Source organism: Aquarana catesbeiana, linkage group LG03 (assembly GCF_042186555.1).
Source record: "Aquarana catesbeiana isolate 2022-GZ linkage group LG03, ASM4218655v1, whole genome shotgun sequence".
Lineage (NCBI taxonomy): Eukaryota > Metazoa > Chordata > Amphibia > Anura > Ranidae > Aquarana > Aquarana catesbeiana.
The window spans coordinates 543,195,841-543,209,626 of record NC_133326.1 but is presented as its reverse complement, the minus strand read 5'-3'; positions in this window follow the sequence as shown (position 1 = coordinate 543,209,626).

Genomic DNA, 13,786 nt, shown 5'->3' with positions numbered 1-13,786 from the left:
AGGACCAGGACTGTTATCGCTTATTGGTCGCTAAGAGGGAGGAGCTGAGGGACATGATAGAGCAGGAGGCCAAGAGAGCTACCAATATAATAACCAGGAATAACTATCATTGGGCGAACAAGTCTAGTAAACACCTGGCCAGATTAATAAGGAAAAAAAGAGGCAGGAACTTTATTGACAAAATATATAACAAAGGAGGGGAGGCAATAGTGACTAGTGTAGGTATAGCAGATGAGTTTAAAAAGTTATATGGTGACCTTTATTCGATAGGGCAAGAGGGGGTGGAGGATAGCGCCCGGTTAGATAGGGGAGTGGAATTTTTAAAAAGGAGCAGGACTAGAGGGGCTGCCCACTGAGGACAACGACCTCTTGGATAAGCCCATCGAGGAAGAGGAAATACTAGCCGCCTTGAGGAACTCTCCGAAGGGTAAGAGCCCAGGTCCGGATGGATCCACCACCACCTATTTAGAGAAAATGAAACATATTTTGGTCCCTAGGTTGTGCCAGTACTGGAACGAACTTGGTACCAGATGTGGAATGGAAGGTGAGGCACTGACCACCACGATTACCCTGATACTGAAAGAAGGGAAGGATGCTAGGTTGTGTTCAAGCTACAGACCTATTTCACTGCTGAATGCAGACGTCAAATTATATGCGAAAGTGTTGGCCAATAGACTGAAAGGGAAAATGACAACATTGGTGCATCCGGACTAGGCGGGCTTTGTTCCCGGTAGACAGTGTAGGGACAATGGGGTGCGGGCGGTGCTGCTGTTGGAATTCTGTAAACGCGGCGGGCCCCCAGCTCTATTCCTGTCAGTCGACGCTGAAAAAGCGTTCGACAGGGTGGACTGGGGGTTCATGATCAACACTCCGGAAGCCCTGGGGTTTGGCCAGAGGTTTATTTCCTGGGTCAGAGTTCTCTACAGCAGCCCTGCGGCTGTGGTAAGAGTTAACGGGGCCATCTCAAAACCCTTCAGGATGTTTAATGGAACTAGGCAGGGCTGCTCTCTCTCCCCCCTCCTGTTTGTCCTGTCCCTCGAACCTCTATTGTCCTCTATTTGTAACAGCCCTGATTGTAGCGGTGTGAAGGTTGGAACTGAGGAACACAAACTAGCGGCATTCGCCGATGATGTTTTGTTCTTCATTACAAACCCTAGAATAACCCTCCCTAACGTGCTCCGGATCCTCAGAAGGTATGGAGACGTCTCAAATTTTAAAATAAATCCCAGGAAGTCTGAGAGTTTAAATGTCAACTTAGTAAGCAAGAAGAAGAACTAGCCGCAGTTTTCCCTTTTCCCTGGAAAAAGGAAATCAAGTATTTGGGGATCAAATTAGCTAATATTTTTAAAAAAACCTGTTTCAAAAAAGTTTTATCCCATTGTTAGATGAGATTAGGCAAGAAGCGAGAAGACTACGTACTAGGCCCCTCTCATGGCTTGGGCGAGTAAATGCGGTCAAAATGACTCTAACACCTAGACTTTTGTACAAATTCCAGATGTTGCCTATCCCTTTACCGAGGTATTACTTAAAAGCTCTAAGGAGTTTAAATCGGCGAAGCTGTCTGGGGTGGAAAAAAAAAACACACATTTCCTATGCAATATTGAGGAGAGGGAAAAAAAAGGCGGAATGGCTTTACCAGATTTCAATAGGTACTACATTTCTGTAGTGCTGTCAGGGGTCACGGAATGGGGTAAAAAAGGGTCGGATAAGCGTTGGGTTTATATTGAGCACTTTTTGAGTAATATTAACTTGGGGCACTCACTTTGGAACCCTCCAAAATTTAGAGCACTAAGCACGAACACATCTTTGTTTACTTATAACACTTTTAAATATTGGGACATGATACATACTCCGCATAAATGGTTATACAATTCACCACTGATATACATGAAAAACAATTTATTTTTTGAACCTGGGAGGAGGGAGGTGGGAGGGAATTGGTTGAAAGAAGATTCTATTCAATTAAAAAATTTTATAAGCAAGGGGCGAATACGCACATTCACGGAACTAAGTAATGAGTCAGAGTTATGGGTTATGGATAGATGGGAGGTACCTCCAGCTCTCCCACTTTATTGAAAAGTTACCGAAACCGCTCAGAAGTGTGGAGGAGCTCAGACCGTTTGAGCAGCTCTGTATGAAGGAGCAATCAGGCGGTGTCATAGCTCAAATATATAGGATATTGGGAGCAGAGCAGGAGCTGGAGGTGCCCCCCTACATCAAAAGGTGGGAGCAGGATTTGGGGTCACAATGTAATAGAATTATGATAGATAAAATTTTGAGGCTGGTTCATTACCTAGCGGTAGATACTAGGAGAGCGGAAATTCACTACAAATGCCTTGCAAGATGGTACGCCACCCCAGACAGGGTAAGCAAAATGGATAGGACGAAGTCTAATACTTGCTGGAGGGGGTGCTCAAGTTTAGGAACAATGGCCCATATCTGGTGGGAGTGCCCTATCATTAAAATATATTGGAAAAAAAATTCTAGGATTGATAAAGGACATCACTGGGATGGAAATTGTGGAGGACCCGTGGGTTTGTCTCTTCCATGGGACTTCGGAACCAGTAAAGAGTTATAAATCCTCTTTGGTCCCCATAATGTTAGACGTAGCCAAGAGACAGATTGCTTCGAAATGGCTGGACTCTTCGAGTCCCAACACTCGAGACTGGCTCTTTGGCCCTAATGAAATATACAATGTCGAGTGTATTGATGAAGGGGGAGCTGAACCTGAGGAGGAGGATCATTCAGGGAAATGGGCAGGCTGGATTAAGTTTAAAAAGGACCTGGAGCTATTTAAAGGAGATTACAAATTTGGTATAATAAAGCAGGTATTTTTCGAAGAGCAGAGAGACCATGAAGGAAGGCGTCCTCTGTGAGCAGTGTCCTGCAGGTTGGGGTGGGTAGGGTGGTTAGGTGGGTGTGGGGGATAATTATTTTTTATACCAATGTGGATTTGTATTATGGAATATTCCCAGTGGGAAATGTATTGTTACGAAAAAATGATAAATAAAAAAAAAAAAAAAAAAAAGTCCCGTTTGCAGTTAGCAAGAAGCCATGTAGGGGACACAGCAAACATGTGGAAGAAGGTGCTCTGGTCAGATGAGAACAAAATTGAACTTTTTGGCCTAAAAGCAAAATGCCATGTGTGGCCGAAAACTAACACTGCACATCACCCTTTACACATCATCCCCACCGTGAAACATGTTGTGGGAGTGCTTCTTCTTCAGCGGGGACAGGGATGCTGGTCAGAGTTGATGGGAAGATGGATAGAGCCAAAATACAGGGCAATCTTTGAAGAAAACCTGTAAGAGTCTGCAAAGGACGAGACTGGGTTGGAGATCCACCTTCCAGCAGGACAATGACCCAAAACATACAGCCAGAGCTACAATGGAATGTTTTAGATGAAAGCATATTCATGTGTTAGAATGGCCCAGTCAAAGTCCAGACCTAAATCCAATTGCTGTTCACAGACGCTCTCCATCCAATCTGACAGAGATTGAGCTATTTTGCAAAGAACTGGCAAAAATGGCACTCTAGATGTGCAAAGCTAGTAGACATACCCAAAAAGACTTGCAACAAAAGATGGTTCTTCAAAGTTTTGACTCGGGGTGGATATATATATTTACAAACAAACACACACACACACACACACACACACACACACACAAAAAGAGGGAAAGAAGCTGCCACTGCTTGACCTGATTATGCTAAATGCCTGGCTGTCATGAAAACTCTCTGCCTTCAAACCTTTGAATCAGTGCCTGAAAAACTCATTTCAGATCATATCACTTTCTGTATTATCTGCTTATTTATTGAATGCAGAGAAGACAGAAATCAGTTAGCATTTTCATAGGGAGTTCATCACTGCTGGCACTTGCATTCATCCCATGTCCCAGCACAGGATCCAGATAGAGATTATAGATGGGAAAGGGGAGATGAGAAATAAATATACACTCACAGGCTACTTTATTTATTTGGTACACCTGTTCAATTGCATAGTAACACAAATTAACAACCAGCCAATCACATGGCAGCAACAACGCATTTAGGCATCTAGATGTGCTGAAGACTACTTGCTGAAGTTCATACGGAGCCTCAGAATGGGAAAGAAAGGGGATGTAAGTGACTTGGAACGTGGCATGGTTGTTGTTGCCCGACGGGCTGGTCTAAGTATTTCAATAACTGCTGATTTATTGGGATTTTTACACACAACCATCTTTAGGGTTTACAGAGATTGATCTGAAACAGAAAATATCCAGTGAGTGGCCGTTTTGTGGACAAAAATTCCTTGCTGATGTCACAGAAGAATGGGCAGACTGCTTCAAGATGATAGAGAGGCAACAGTAACTCAAATAACCAATCGTTACAACCAAGGTATGCAGAATACCAACTCTGAATGCACAACACATCAGACTTTGAAGCAGATGGGCTACAGCAGCAGACGACCACACCTGGTGCAACTCCTGTCAGCTAAGAACAGGAAACTGAGGGTACAATTCACAAAGGAGCACCAAAATTGCATGACAGAAGACTGGAAAAAATTGCCTGGTCTGATGAGTCTCAATTTTAGCTGCAACATTGAGATGGTAGGGTCAGAATTTGGCCTAAACATGAAAGCATCGATCCATCCTGCTTTGTATCAACGGTTCAGGCGGCTGGTGGTGGTGTAATGGTGTGGGGGATATATTCCTGGCACACTTTGGGCCCCTTAGTACCAACTGGGCATCGTTTAAATGCCACGGCCTACCCGAGTATTGTTGCTGACCATGTCCATCCCTTTATGACTACAGTGTACCACCCATCTTCTGATGACTACTTACAGCAGGATAATACACCATGTCACAAAGTTCAAATCATCTCACCACTGGTTTCTTGACCACGACAATGGAGTTCACTATACTCCAATGGTCTCCGCAGTCACCAAATCTCAGTCTAATAGAGCACCTTTGGGATGTGGTAGAACGGGAGATTCACATCATGGATGTGCAGCCGACAAATCTGCAACTGCGTGATGCTATCATGTTAATATGGGCCACAATCTCTTAGGAATTATTCAAACACCTTGTTAAATCTATGCCACAAGGAATTAAGGCAGTTCTGAAGGCAAAAGGGGGTCCAACTCGGTACTAGCAAGGTGTACCTAATAAAGTGGCCAGTGAGAGTGTATATACATTTGATATATATTTCTCTCTCCAGCTGTATGCCTAGAGATACAAATACTAACAAAGTAACAGTCATGAATTTCTGGTGTCCACCAATTAGGCTGACCTAGGGTTGGTTTATCTGTACAATCTGGTTCATTCACCTGTAATGAAGTTTCTCATGTAAATAAATCATTACAGAACACATTGATATTTCAAAAGTGTAGGAAATTACAAAACAGTTCTCATTAACTGACATCACTGCATGTGATCCTGGCTTGAAGGGTTAGGTCTAATACACATTTTACAGGTATCAAAAAAATGCTGCTTTATAGGGAGCAATAATTTCACTTACAGATCCCGAGAGATGTCACCACCAAATGCCTCCAGACTGCCGGATGTGATATTCATGGTGGTCCCAGAGATCCTGCGAACTGCATAACACAGAGATCAACTTAGAACTATAAAATAAAACTTAATATGCAGACTCTTAACATCTGAAAAAGAGAATAAAGACAGCGAGGACTCTACGCCTTGCTCAAACTCAACTTTCCTGAATCACTCTGTGCTGCTGGATGACTCTGCTCTTTCCTCTAACCAGCTAATCTAAACAGAATGCAAGGATTTGAAAATCTCATAAACCTATATTTTATTCACAATAGAAAACATTCAAGTTTAAACTGTGAAAATTGACCATTTTTTTTTATTATTATTAAAAAGAGAAGGTAATTTGGTAATTTTGAAATTGATCACAGGAACAAGTCTCAAAATAATTTGGGACAGGGCCATATTTGCCATGGTGTGGGAATCCCCTCTTATCAACAGTCTGAAAATGTTTTGGAACTGAGGAGACCATTTGCTGGAGTTGTGGAAGAGGAATGTTGTCCCATTCTTGTCTGATACAAGATTCTAACTGCTCAACAGTCCTGGGACTTCATCATATTTAAGCACTTAGACTCTTATACTAGGAAGCCATGCTGTTGTAATAGATGCAATATGCGGTTTTGTTGTGCTGAAATATGCAACGCCTTCCATGAAAAAGACATCCTCTGGATGGAAGCATTTGCTGCTCTAAAACCTGGATGTATCTTTCAGCATTGATGGTGCCTTTCCAGATGTGCAAGTTGTCCATTCCATGTGCACTAAATGTACCCCCATACCATCAGAGATGCAGGCTTTTGAACTGAGCACTGATAACAAGCTGGAAGGTCCTGCTCTTTAGTTTGGAGAATACAGTGCCCATGGTTGCCAAAAAAAAGGCAAATTTTGATTCGTTTGACCACAGGACAGTTTTCCACTTTGCAACAGACCATTTAAATGAGCTTTGGCCAAGAAAAGATGGGAGGGGGGGGGGGGATTTCTTAATGTTCTTGTCTGGATTCTTCTTTGCATGGTAGAGCTTTCCCTTGCATTTTTTGGATGGCAAGGTGAACTGTGTTCACAGTGATTTTTGGAAGTATTCTTGAGCCCATGGAGTGATGTCATGCCAATTTTAAAAGCAGTGCTGTCTGAGGACCCAAAGATCACAGGCATCCAATATTTCATTTCAGCCTGGTCCCTTACTTACACAATTCTCAGAATCTTATATTATGTAGTGTAGATGATGTAGTATATTTAAAAGTGTTTGCAATTTTATATTGAGGAACATTCTGAATTTGTTGGACAATTTGCAGATGCAGCTTTTCACAGATTGGTGAACCTGAATCTTTACTTCTGAGACAATCTGACTCTCCAAGATGCTCCTTACACCTAATCATGTTACTGGCCCGTTTGTCAATTAACCCAATTAGTTGCAAAATGTTTCCTTCCTTATTAGTTCCATTTACTTTGCCAGCTTTTGGTTGCCCTGTCCCAACTTTGAGATGTGTTGCTGCCATCAATTTTAAAATGTCCTTATTAGCATGTTCTCAGTTTAAATATTTGAGGTTTTCTATTTGCTATTGTGAATAAAATATGAGTTTGTGAGATTTGCAAATCATTGCATTGTATTTTTTGTAGATTTTACATAGCGTCACAACTTTTTTGAAATTGGGGTTGTACTCTGTTCCTCCTATCTAAAAATGCAGCCAATACATTAGTCACATACATTGCCTTGAAAAAGTATTCATACCCCTTGAAATTTTCCACATTTTGTCATGTTACAACCAAAAACGTAAATGTATTTTATTGGGATTTTGTGTGATAGACCAACACAAAGTGGCATATAATTGTTAAGTGGAAGGAAAATGATAGTCACATTTTTTTACAAATGAATATGTGAAAAGTGTGGGGTGCATTTGTATTTAGCCCCCGAGTCAATACTTTGTAGGATCACCGTTCACTGCAATTACAGCTGCATGTCTTTTCGGGTATGTTTCTACCAGCTTTGCACATCTAGAGAGTGACATTTTTGCCTATTATTCTTTGCAAAATAGCTCAAGCTCTGTCAGATTGGATGGAGAGCAGCTGTGAACAGCAATTTTCAAGTCTTGCCACAGATTCTCAATTGGATTTAGGTCTGGACTTTGACTGGGCCATTTTAACACATGAATGTGCTTTGATCTATTCCATTGTAGCTCTGGCTGTATGTTTAGGAGTCGTTGTCCTACTGAAAAGGTACACCTCTGCCCCAATCTTGCATCCTTTGCAGACTCTAACAGGTTTTCTTCTAAGATTGCCCTGTATTTAGGTCCATCCATCTTCCCATCAACTCTGACCAGCTTCCCTGTCCAGGCTGAAGAAAAGGATCCCCACAACATGCTGTCACCACCATGTTTCACGGTGGGGATGGTGTGTTGAGGGTGATGTGCAGTGTTAGTTTTCCACCACACATAGCATTTTGCTTTTAGGCCAAATAAAATAGGATTTTTATAACAGCTTACCTGTAAAATCCTTTTCTTGGTGTACATCATGGGACACAGAGCCTAAGAAGAAGTTCGCTCCCTATATAACCCTTCCTCCTTCCAGGATCACATCAGTATTTGTAGCAAAGCAATATATTTAAACCCCAAAAAGAGGGGAGGGACCTCTGTGTCCCATGTTGTACTCTAAGAAAAGGATTTTCACAGGTAAGCCAATATAAAAATCCTATTTTCTTTATCGTGCAACATGGGACACAGAGCCCAAGTAATAATTTAATGGGACGTCCCATAGCAATGCTACTTGAGGAGAGGGAGACAACCCGCAGGATACCCCCAGACTTGAGGACCTATACTGCTGCCTGCAGCACACTGCGCCTGAAGGCGATAGCCTCACATCTCCTTACATCCACCTGATAACATTTTGTGAATGTATGTACTGAAGACCAAGTTGCGGCCTTACAGATCTGAGCCATGAAGACCTGGTGACGCACGGCCCAAGAAGCACTAACTGCCCTGGTAGAGTGCGCTTTGACTTGAAAAGGGGAAATCTTACCCCTTAAATTATAAGTTTGAATTATAACTTGCCGAATCCACTTAGGACAGGCAGCGTCCAAATCCACTGTCGCTTTCTTAGGACCCTCTGGCAGAATAAATAAGACATCAGTTTTTCGAATCTGAGCAGTGTCAATGTAGTGACTTTCCTTCCCTGGAACATGGGAAAAAAACGATGGCAGGATAATGTCTTGGTTCAGGTGGAAACCTGAGACCACTTTTGGTAAAAAAAAAAAAAAAAAACCTGGGAGGAGGGCGCAACACCACTCTGTCCTCATAAATAATCAAATATGGCTCTTTACAAGAAAGAGCAGCCAATTCTGAAACCCTCCTTGCTATGGATATAGCAACTAAAAATACCAACTTCCTTGTCAGAAGGACTAAGGTAATATGTTGTATCAGTTCAAATGGCTGTTTTTGTAACATTGACAAAACTAAGTTCAAGTACCAAGGGTTCAAAGGAGGTTTGACTGGCGGATTAAACCGCATCACCCCTTGCATAAAACCCCAGATTAAAGAATGTGTAGCAAGTGGCCTTTGAAATAAGACAGATAAAGCTGAGACTTGGCCTTTAATAGTACTCAAGGCCAATTTCATCTCTACCCCTAATTGTTGAAAGGCAAGAATTCTGCCTATGATATACCTCAGAGAGTGCCAACCCTTGGATTCACACCAGGAAATATAAGCCCTCTAGACCAGGGATCCTCAAACTACGGCCCTCCAGCTGTTATGGAACTACACATCCCATGAGGCATTGCAAAACACTGACAGACATTCACAGATATGACTAGGCCTGATGGGAATTGTAGTTCCTGAACAACTGGAGGGCCATAGTTTGAAGACCCCTGCTCTAGACTCTATAATATATAGTCCTGGAAGCTGGCTTCCTTGCATTATTCAAGGTAGAGATAACTGACCCAGAAAGCCCAGGTTTCTTCAGAATGTGGGTTTCAATAGCCAAGCCGTAAGGTAGGATGGAATATCTGCCCCTGTGAGAGTAGGTCTGGCCGTAGTGGGAGGGACCATGGAACCTCCACTGCCATCTTTACGATTTCTGCATACCATGACCTTCTGGCCCATGCTGGTGCTACCAGAATAACCAGCTTTCTTTCCAGCCTGATCCTGCAAAGAAGTTGAGGCAGCAACTGAATAGGGGGAAATGCATAGATCAGTGAGAACTGATCCCACGGGGTCACCAACGCATCTGTTCCTCATGCAAGTGGATCCCTTGTCCTGGACACAAAGTTGACCAACTTCATGTTGAATCTGGATGCTAGAAGATTTATGTCCGGAGTCCCCCATCTTTGGCAAATAGCCCAAAAAATGTTCGGGTGAAGAGACCATTCCCCCTGGAATAACTGCTGGCGACTCAAGTAATCCGCCTGCCAATTTTCTACTCCCGGAATGAAGACTGACGATAGGCATGGAACATTCCTTTCTGCCCAAGTTAGAATATGGTTCACCTCTCTCTGCGCTGAGACTGTTGGTGCCCCCTTGGTGATTGATACAGGCCACAGCAGTGGCATTGTTGGATTGGATCCTGACAGGACAATCCCGTAACCTGGAATACCAGGCCTTCAGAGCCAGACGCACTGCCCGAACCTCTAGGATATTGATGGGCAAGTTTCTTTCAGCTCTTGACCACTGTCCCTGGACAGTTGTCTTCTCTAATACTGCTCCCCAGCCTGGAAGGCTGGCATCTGTCCATACCACTTTCCAGATAACGGGTCTGAAGGATTTTCCTTTCAGCAGATTCTGGGTTAGTAACCACCAACTGAGGCTTTGGGACACCCTTGGGGACAGCCGCATTGGTAAGTCTAAAGCTTGAATTATTTTGTTCCAAGTAGACAGGATACTGTTTTGCATCAGTCTTGAATGGAACTGGGCATAGGGAACCGCTTCGAATGAAGCCACCATCTTTCCTAGCAACCTCATGCAAAGGCGAATGGAGGGGCGCCTTTTGACCTGACCATCCGCACCAGCTCTCTTATGGAGTTGATCTTTGCCTGAGGCAAGAACACCTTTTTCTGGGCTGTGTCTATGATCAGACCCCAATACTCCAGCCTTTTTAATCGGTTTTAAAGGAAGATTTCTCTAGGTTGAGAATCCAACCCAAACTTTCCAGGTAACCGGTTGTAATCCGCACGCTTTGCTCAAAACGAGCTACCGACTGGTCTATTAGCAATAGATCGTCTAAGTACGCCAAGACTGTTATGCCCTGTGCCCTTAACCTGGCTAGAGGTGGGGCCAGAAATTTTGTAAAAACACCCGGGGTGCTGTAGCTACCCCAAAGGGCAAGGCTACAGACTGGAAATGCTGCTGTTCTACCACGAACCGCAGAAACCTTTGGCAAGCGGGAAATATAGGAACATGCAGATATGTATCCCTGATGTCGATAGATGCCAGAAGTTTTTCTCCTAGTAGGATAGAAACTATTGACCATCTCCATGCGAAAGGAGCAGATCTTCAGGAACGGATTTAGATTCTTTAGATCTAGAACGGGTCTGACATCTCCATTCGGTTTTGGTACTGTGAAGAGGTTTGAATAAAACCCGAACCTTGCTCTTCTGTGGGGATATGCATGACCACCCCCTGAGCCATTAATCGATCTAGTGCCGAAACAGATTGCCTTTTCTCTGGATCTTTGGGAACGCTTGAAACGAGACGGTGGAAGGTCCCGGAGAAAGAGCACATTTAAATGAAGGGCGTTTATACTTTCTTTTGACTGGCAAAAGAGTACTTTTCCCACTAGAAGTTGTTTGGATGTATTTGTCCAAATCATCCCCAAATAGCCGATCCCCATGAAAAGGGAACCTAGTCAGGAGCTTTTTACATAGTGCTTCGGCTGACCAATATTTTAACCACAGGATTCTACACATATGTACGAGCATAAGCGTATCTATGGCATAGCATAATGCTTTTGGTAGTACGGCCAATTCCCAGGCTTGTTGTGCAGAAACCTCTTTAAGGGCCTGTCTAAATTGGTCCTTTAGGAATTGACAGCTGCCTATTGCAGCGACTGCAGTCTGAGTAATGGCATCTGCCAAGGAAAAAGCGGATTTTAACAGGAATTCTAACCTTTTATCTGTTGGATCCTTAAGCATTTGTGCATCATCTACTGGACAAGTTAGACTTTTATTCACACTGGAAATCGCAGTGGAAATCGCACCTCCATGTGATAAAGAACTGAAAATCTCTTTGGAGGAAGAAAATGCTAATCCGGGTGATCCCATTCAGCGTAAATAAGCTGTTCTAGTAATGTATGGACAGGAAACGCATGCAAAGGCTGTGAAGGTTTTAGGAACCCAAGGAAGAAACCAAGCTTTCAGTAGACTCTGTTAAGGGTAGCACGAAAGTAGAACACACCATCTCCGTAAGAGATTGTATCAGCAATTTCTCAGATTGCGAGGCTGAAAAAGGTTAATCTTCCGTTGTTTCCTCCGCAAAGGAGTCATCGGTTTGTCTTTCTTCCTGATCGCCTGAGGGTAACACCTCATCCTGTGCCCACTGTTTCCCTTGCAAAGGGTCTAAACGGGGGGAGGGGGATCTAGTACGCTTCCTATCCATTTGAATGGAGGATGCGATTAAAGCCGCTAATCTTCCTTCCAGGCCTTGCAGGGTGGAGGAAGAGACATCTTCAGTCACGTATACAGGGGCTGAGATGCGAGAATCAGCAGCACCATCAACTTGTTCCAATGGCTCACCCTGGCTGGCCATAATTGGTATTTCAGGCGAGGATGACAGTATGGAGACAGGATTGGAGCTCCTAACACCTGGGGGTAAAATCTGTTTTTTTGTGGTGTCTTTTTTGGTACGCATAGTCCTAAGCACAAAAGCAGAGGCACTAATAAATTTGCACTACTTGCTGAAAATAGTCATGACAGAATGATGTCGCTATGAAGTTCAGCCTAATGCTGGGAAAAAATGTCCCTCCTGTATCAGGAATGCCAGTTGCAGCCCTTACGTGCCCCACCGCTCCTGTGTCCCTGTGTGCAGCCTGCTTGCTTCTCCTCACTATCAGCCAAGGAGAGACTGCTCCAGCTGATTGTTAAGCCTGTCCTCATGGGCGTTACGTGGTGCTGCGCCTAGGCCCCGCCCCCTTTGAAAAACCTGCCCCCTCCTTTCGTTTGAAAAAAAATATTCCCGCGGGCAGCTTTCGGGTCCGCAGACCCAACGCGGGGGGGGGGGGGGGGGAGCCCATGAAGCCATAGCAGGTAAAGACAACAACTGTCTGAGCAAAACCGTGGTGGGTGGGGGGTAATACAAGGTGGGTACACCGCTGATGTTCCCCTAACCCTCTGGTCCCTTCAGGGGGGAGAAAAAAAAAAAAAAAAAAGCAGATCTCTTACCCGAGAGGAATCCCCCTACACAAGCTGCTACGGCCACACACAGACTGACACTGAGCTTTACAGTGAAGACAATAATTAAGGCATGTGCATATACTCCCTCTAGTGGAGATTTTAAGGCATGACAACATTTTTTCCCTTAAAGAAAGCATAGGTGAACTTTTTAGTTCCTAAGTTTCTTCCTTTACCTTATCCCCACCACAGGATTTGCTGAATTAACAGTCGATCCAACCCTCACCCATCATGGCGGGCTGCGTGTAGCAAACCTTCAAGGACCCGCTCCCTTTTTATCAGGGTTCCACTCCCTTGGACCTGTAAAAAGCACCCCACCAGGAAAAACTTTTAGGTAATGTAATATGACTAAAGCCCCAGGTCCCGGGGTCCAGCCCTGAAAAGAGAGGCGTTACAGGCAAAACCACGTGCTTCGGATACAAGGCCCGGGTACCTTAGTGGCACTTTGGATGGATCCAGTCTGTGGAGGATATTTAAATCCAGCATGGATCCCTCCTGGAGCTCCTCAGAGCACATCTTCACTCGTGACCAACACCTTAGACACTTGCGAAAAAACTGATGTGCTCCTGGAAGGAGGAGGGGTTATATAGGGAGTGAACTTCCTGGATTGGGTATACCAGTGTCCATCACCTGAAGGTGCCTATATACCCATTAAGTTATTATTTAGGCTCTGTGTCCCATGATGTATGATAAAGAAAGTTAAATATTTGTTTCGCCTGACCAGAGCACCTTCTTTCACATGTTTGCTGTGTCCCCCACATGGCTTTCCGCAAACTGCAAATGGGACTTCTTATGGTTTCTTCCAACAATGGCTTTTTTCTTACCACTCCTCCATAAAGACCAGATTTGTGGAGTGCAATGCATGACTAATAGTTGTCCTATGGACAGACTCTCC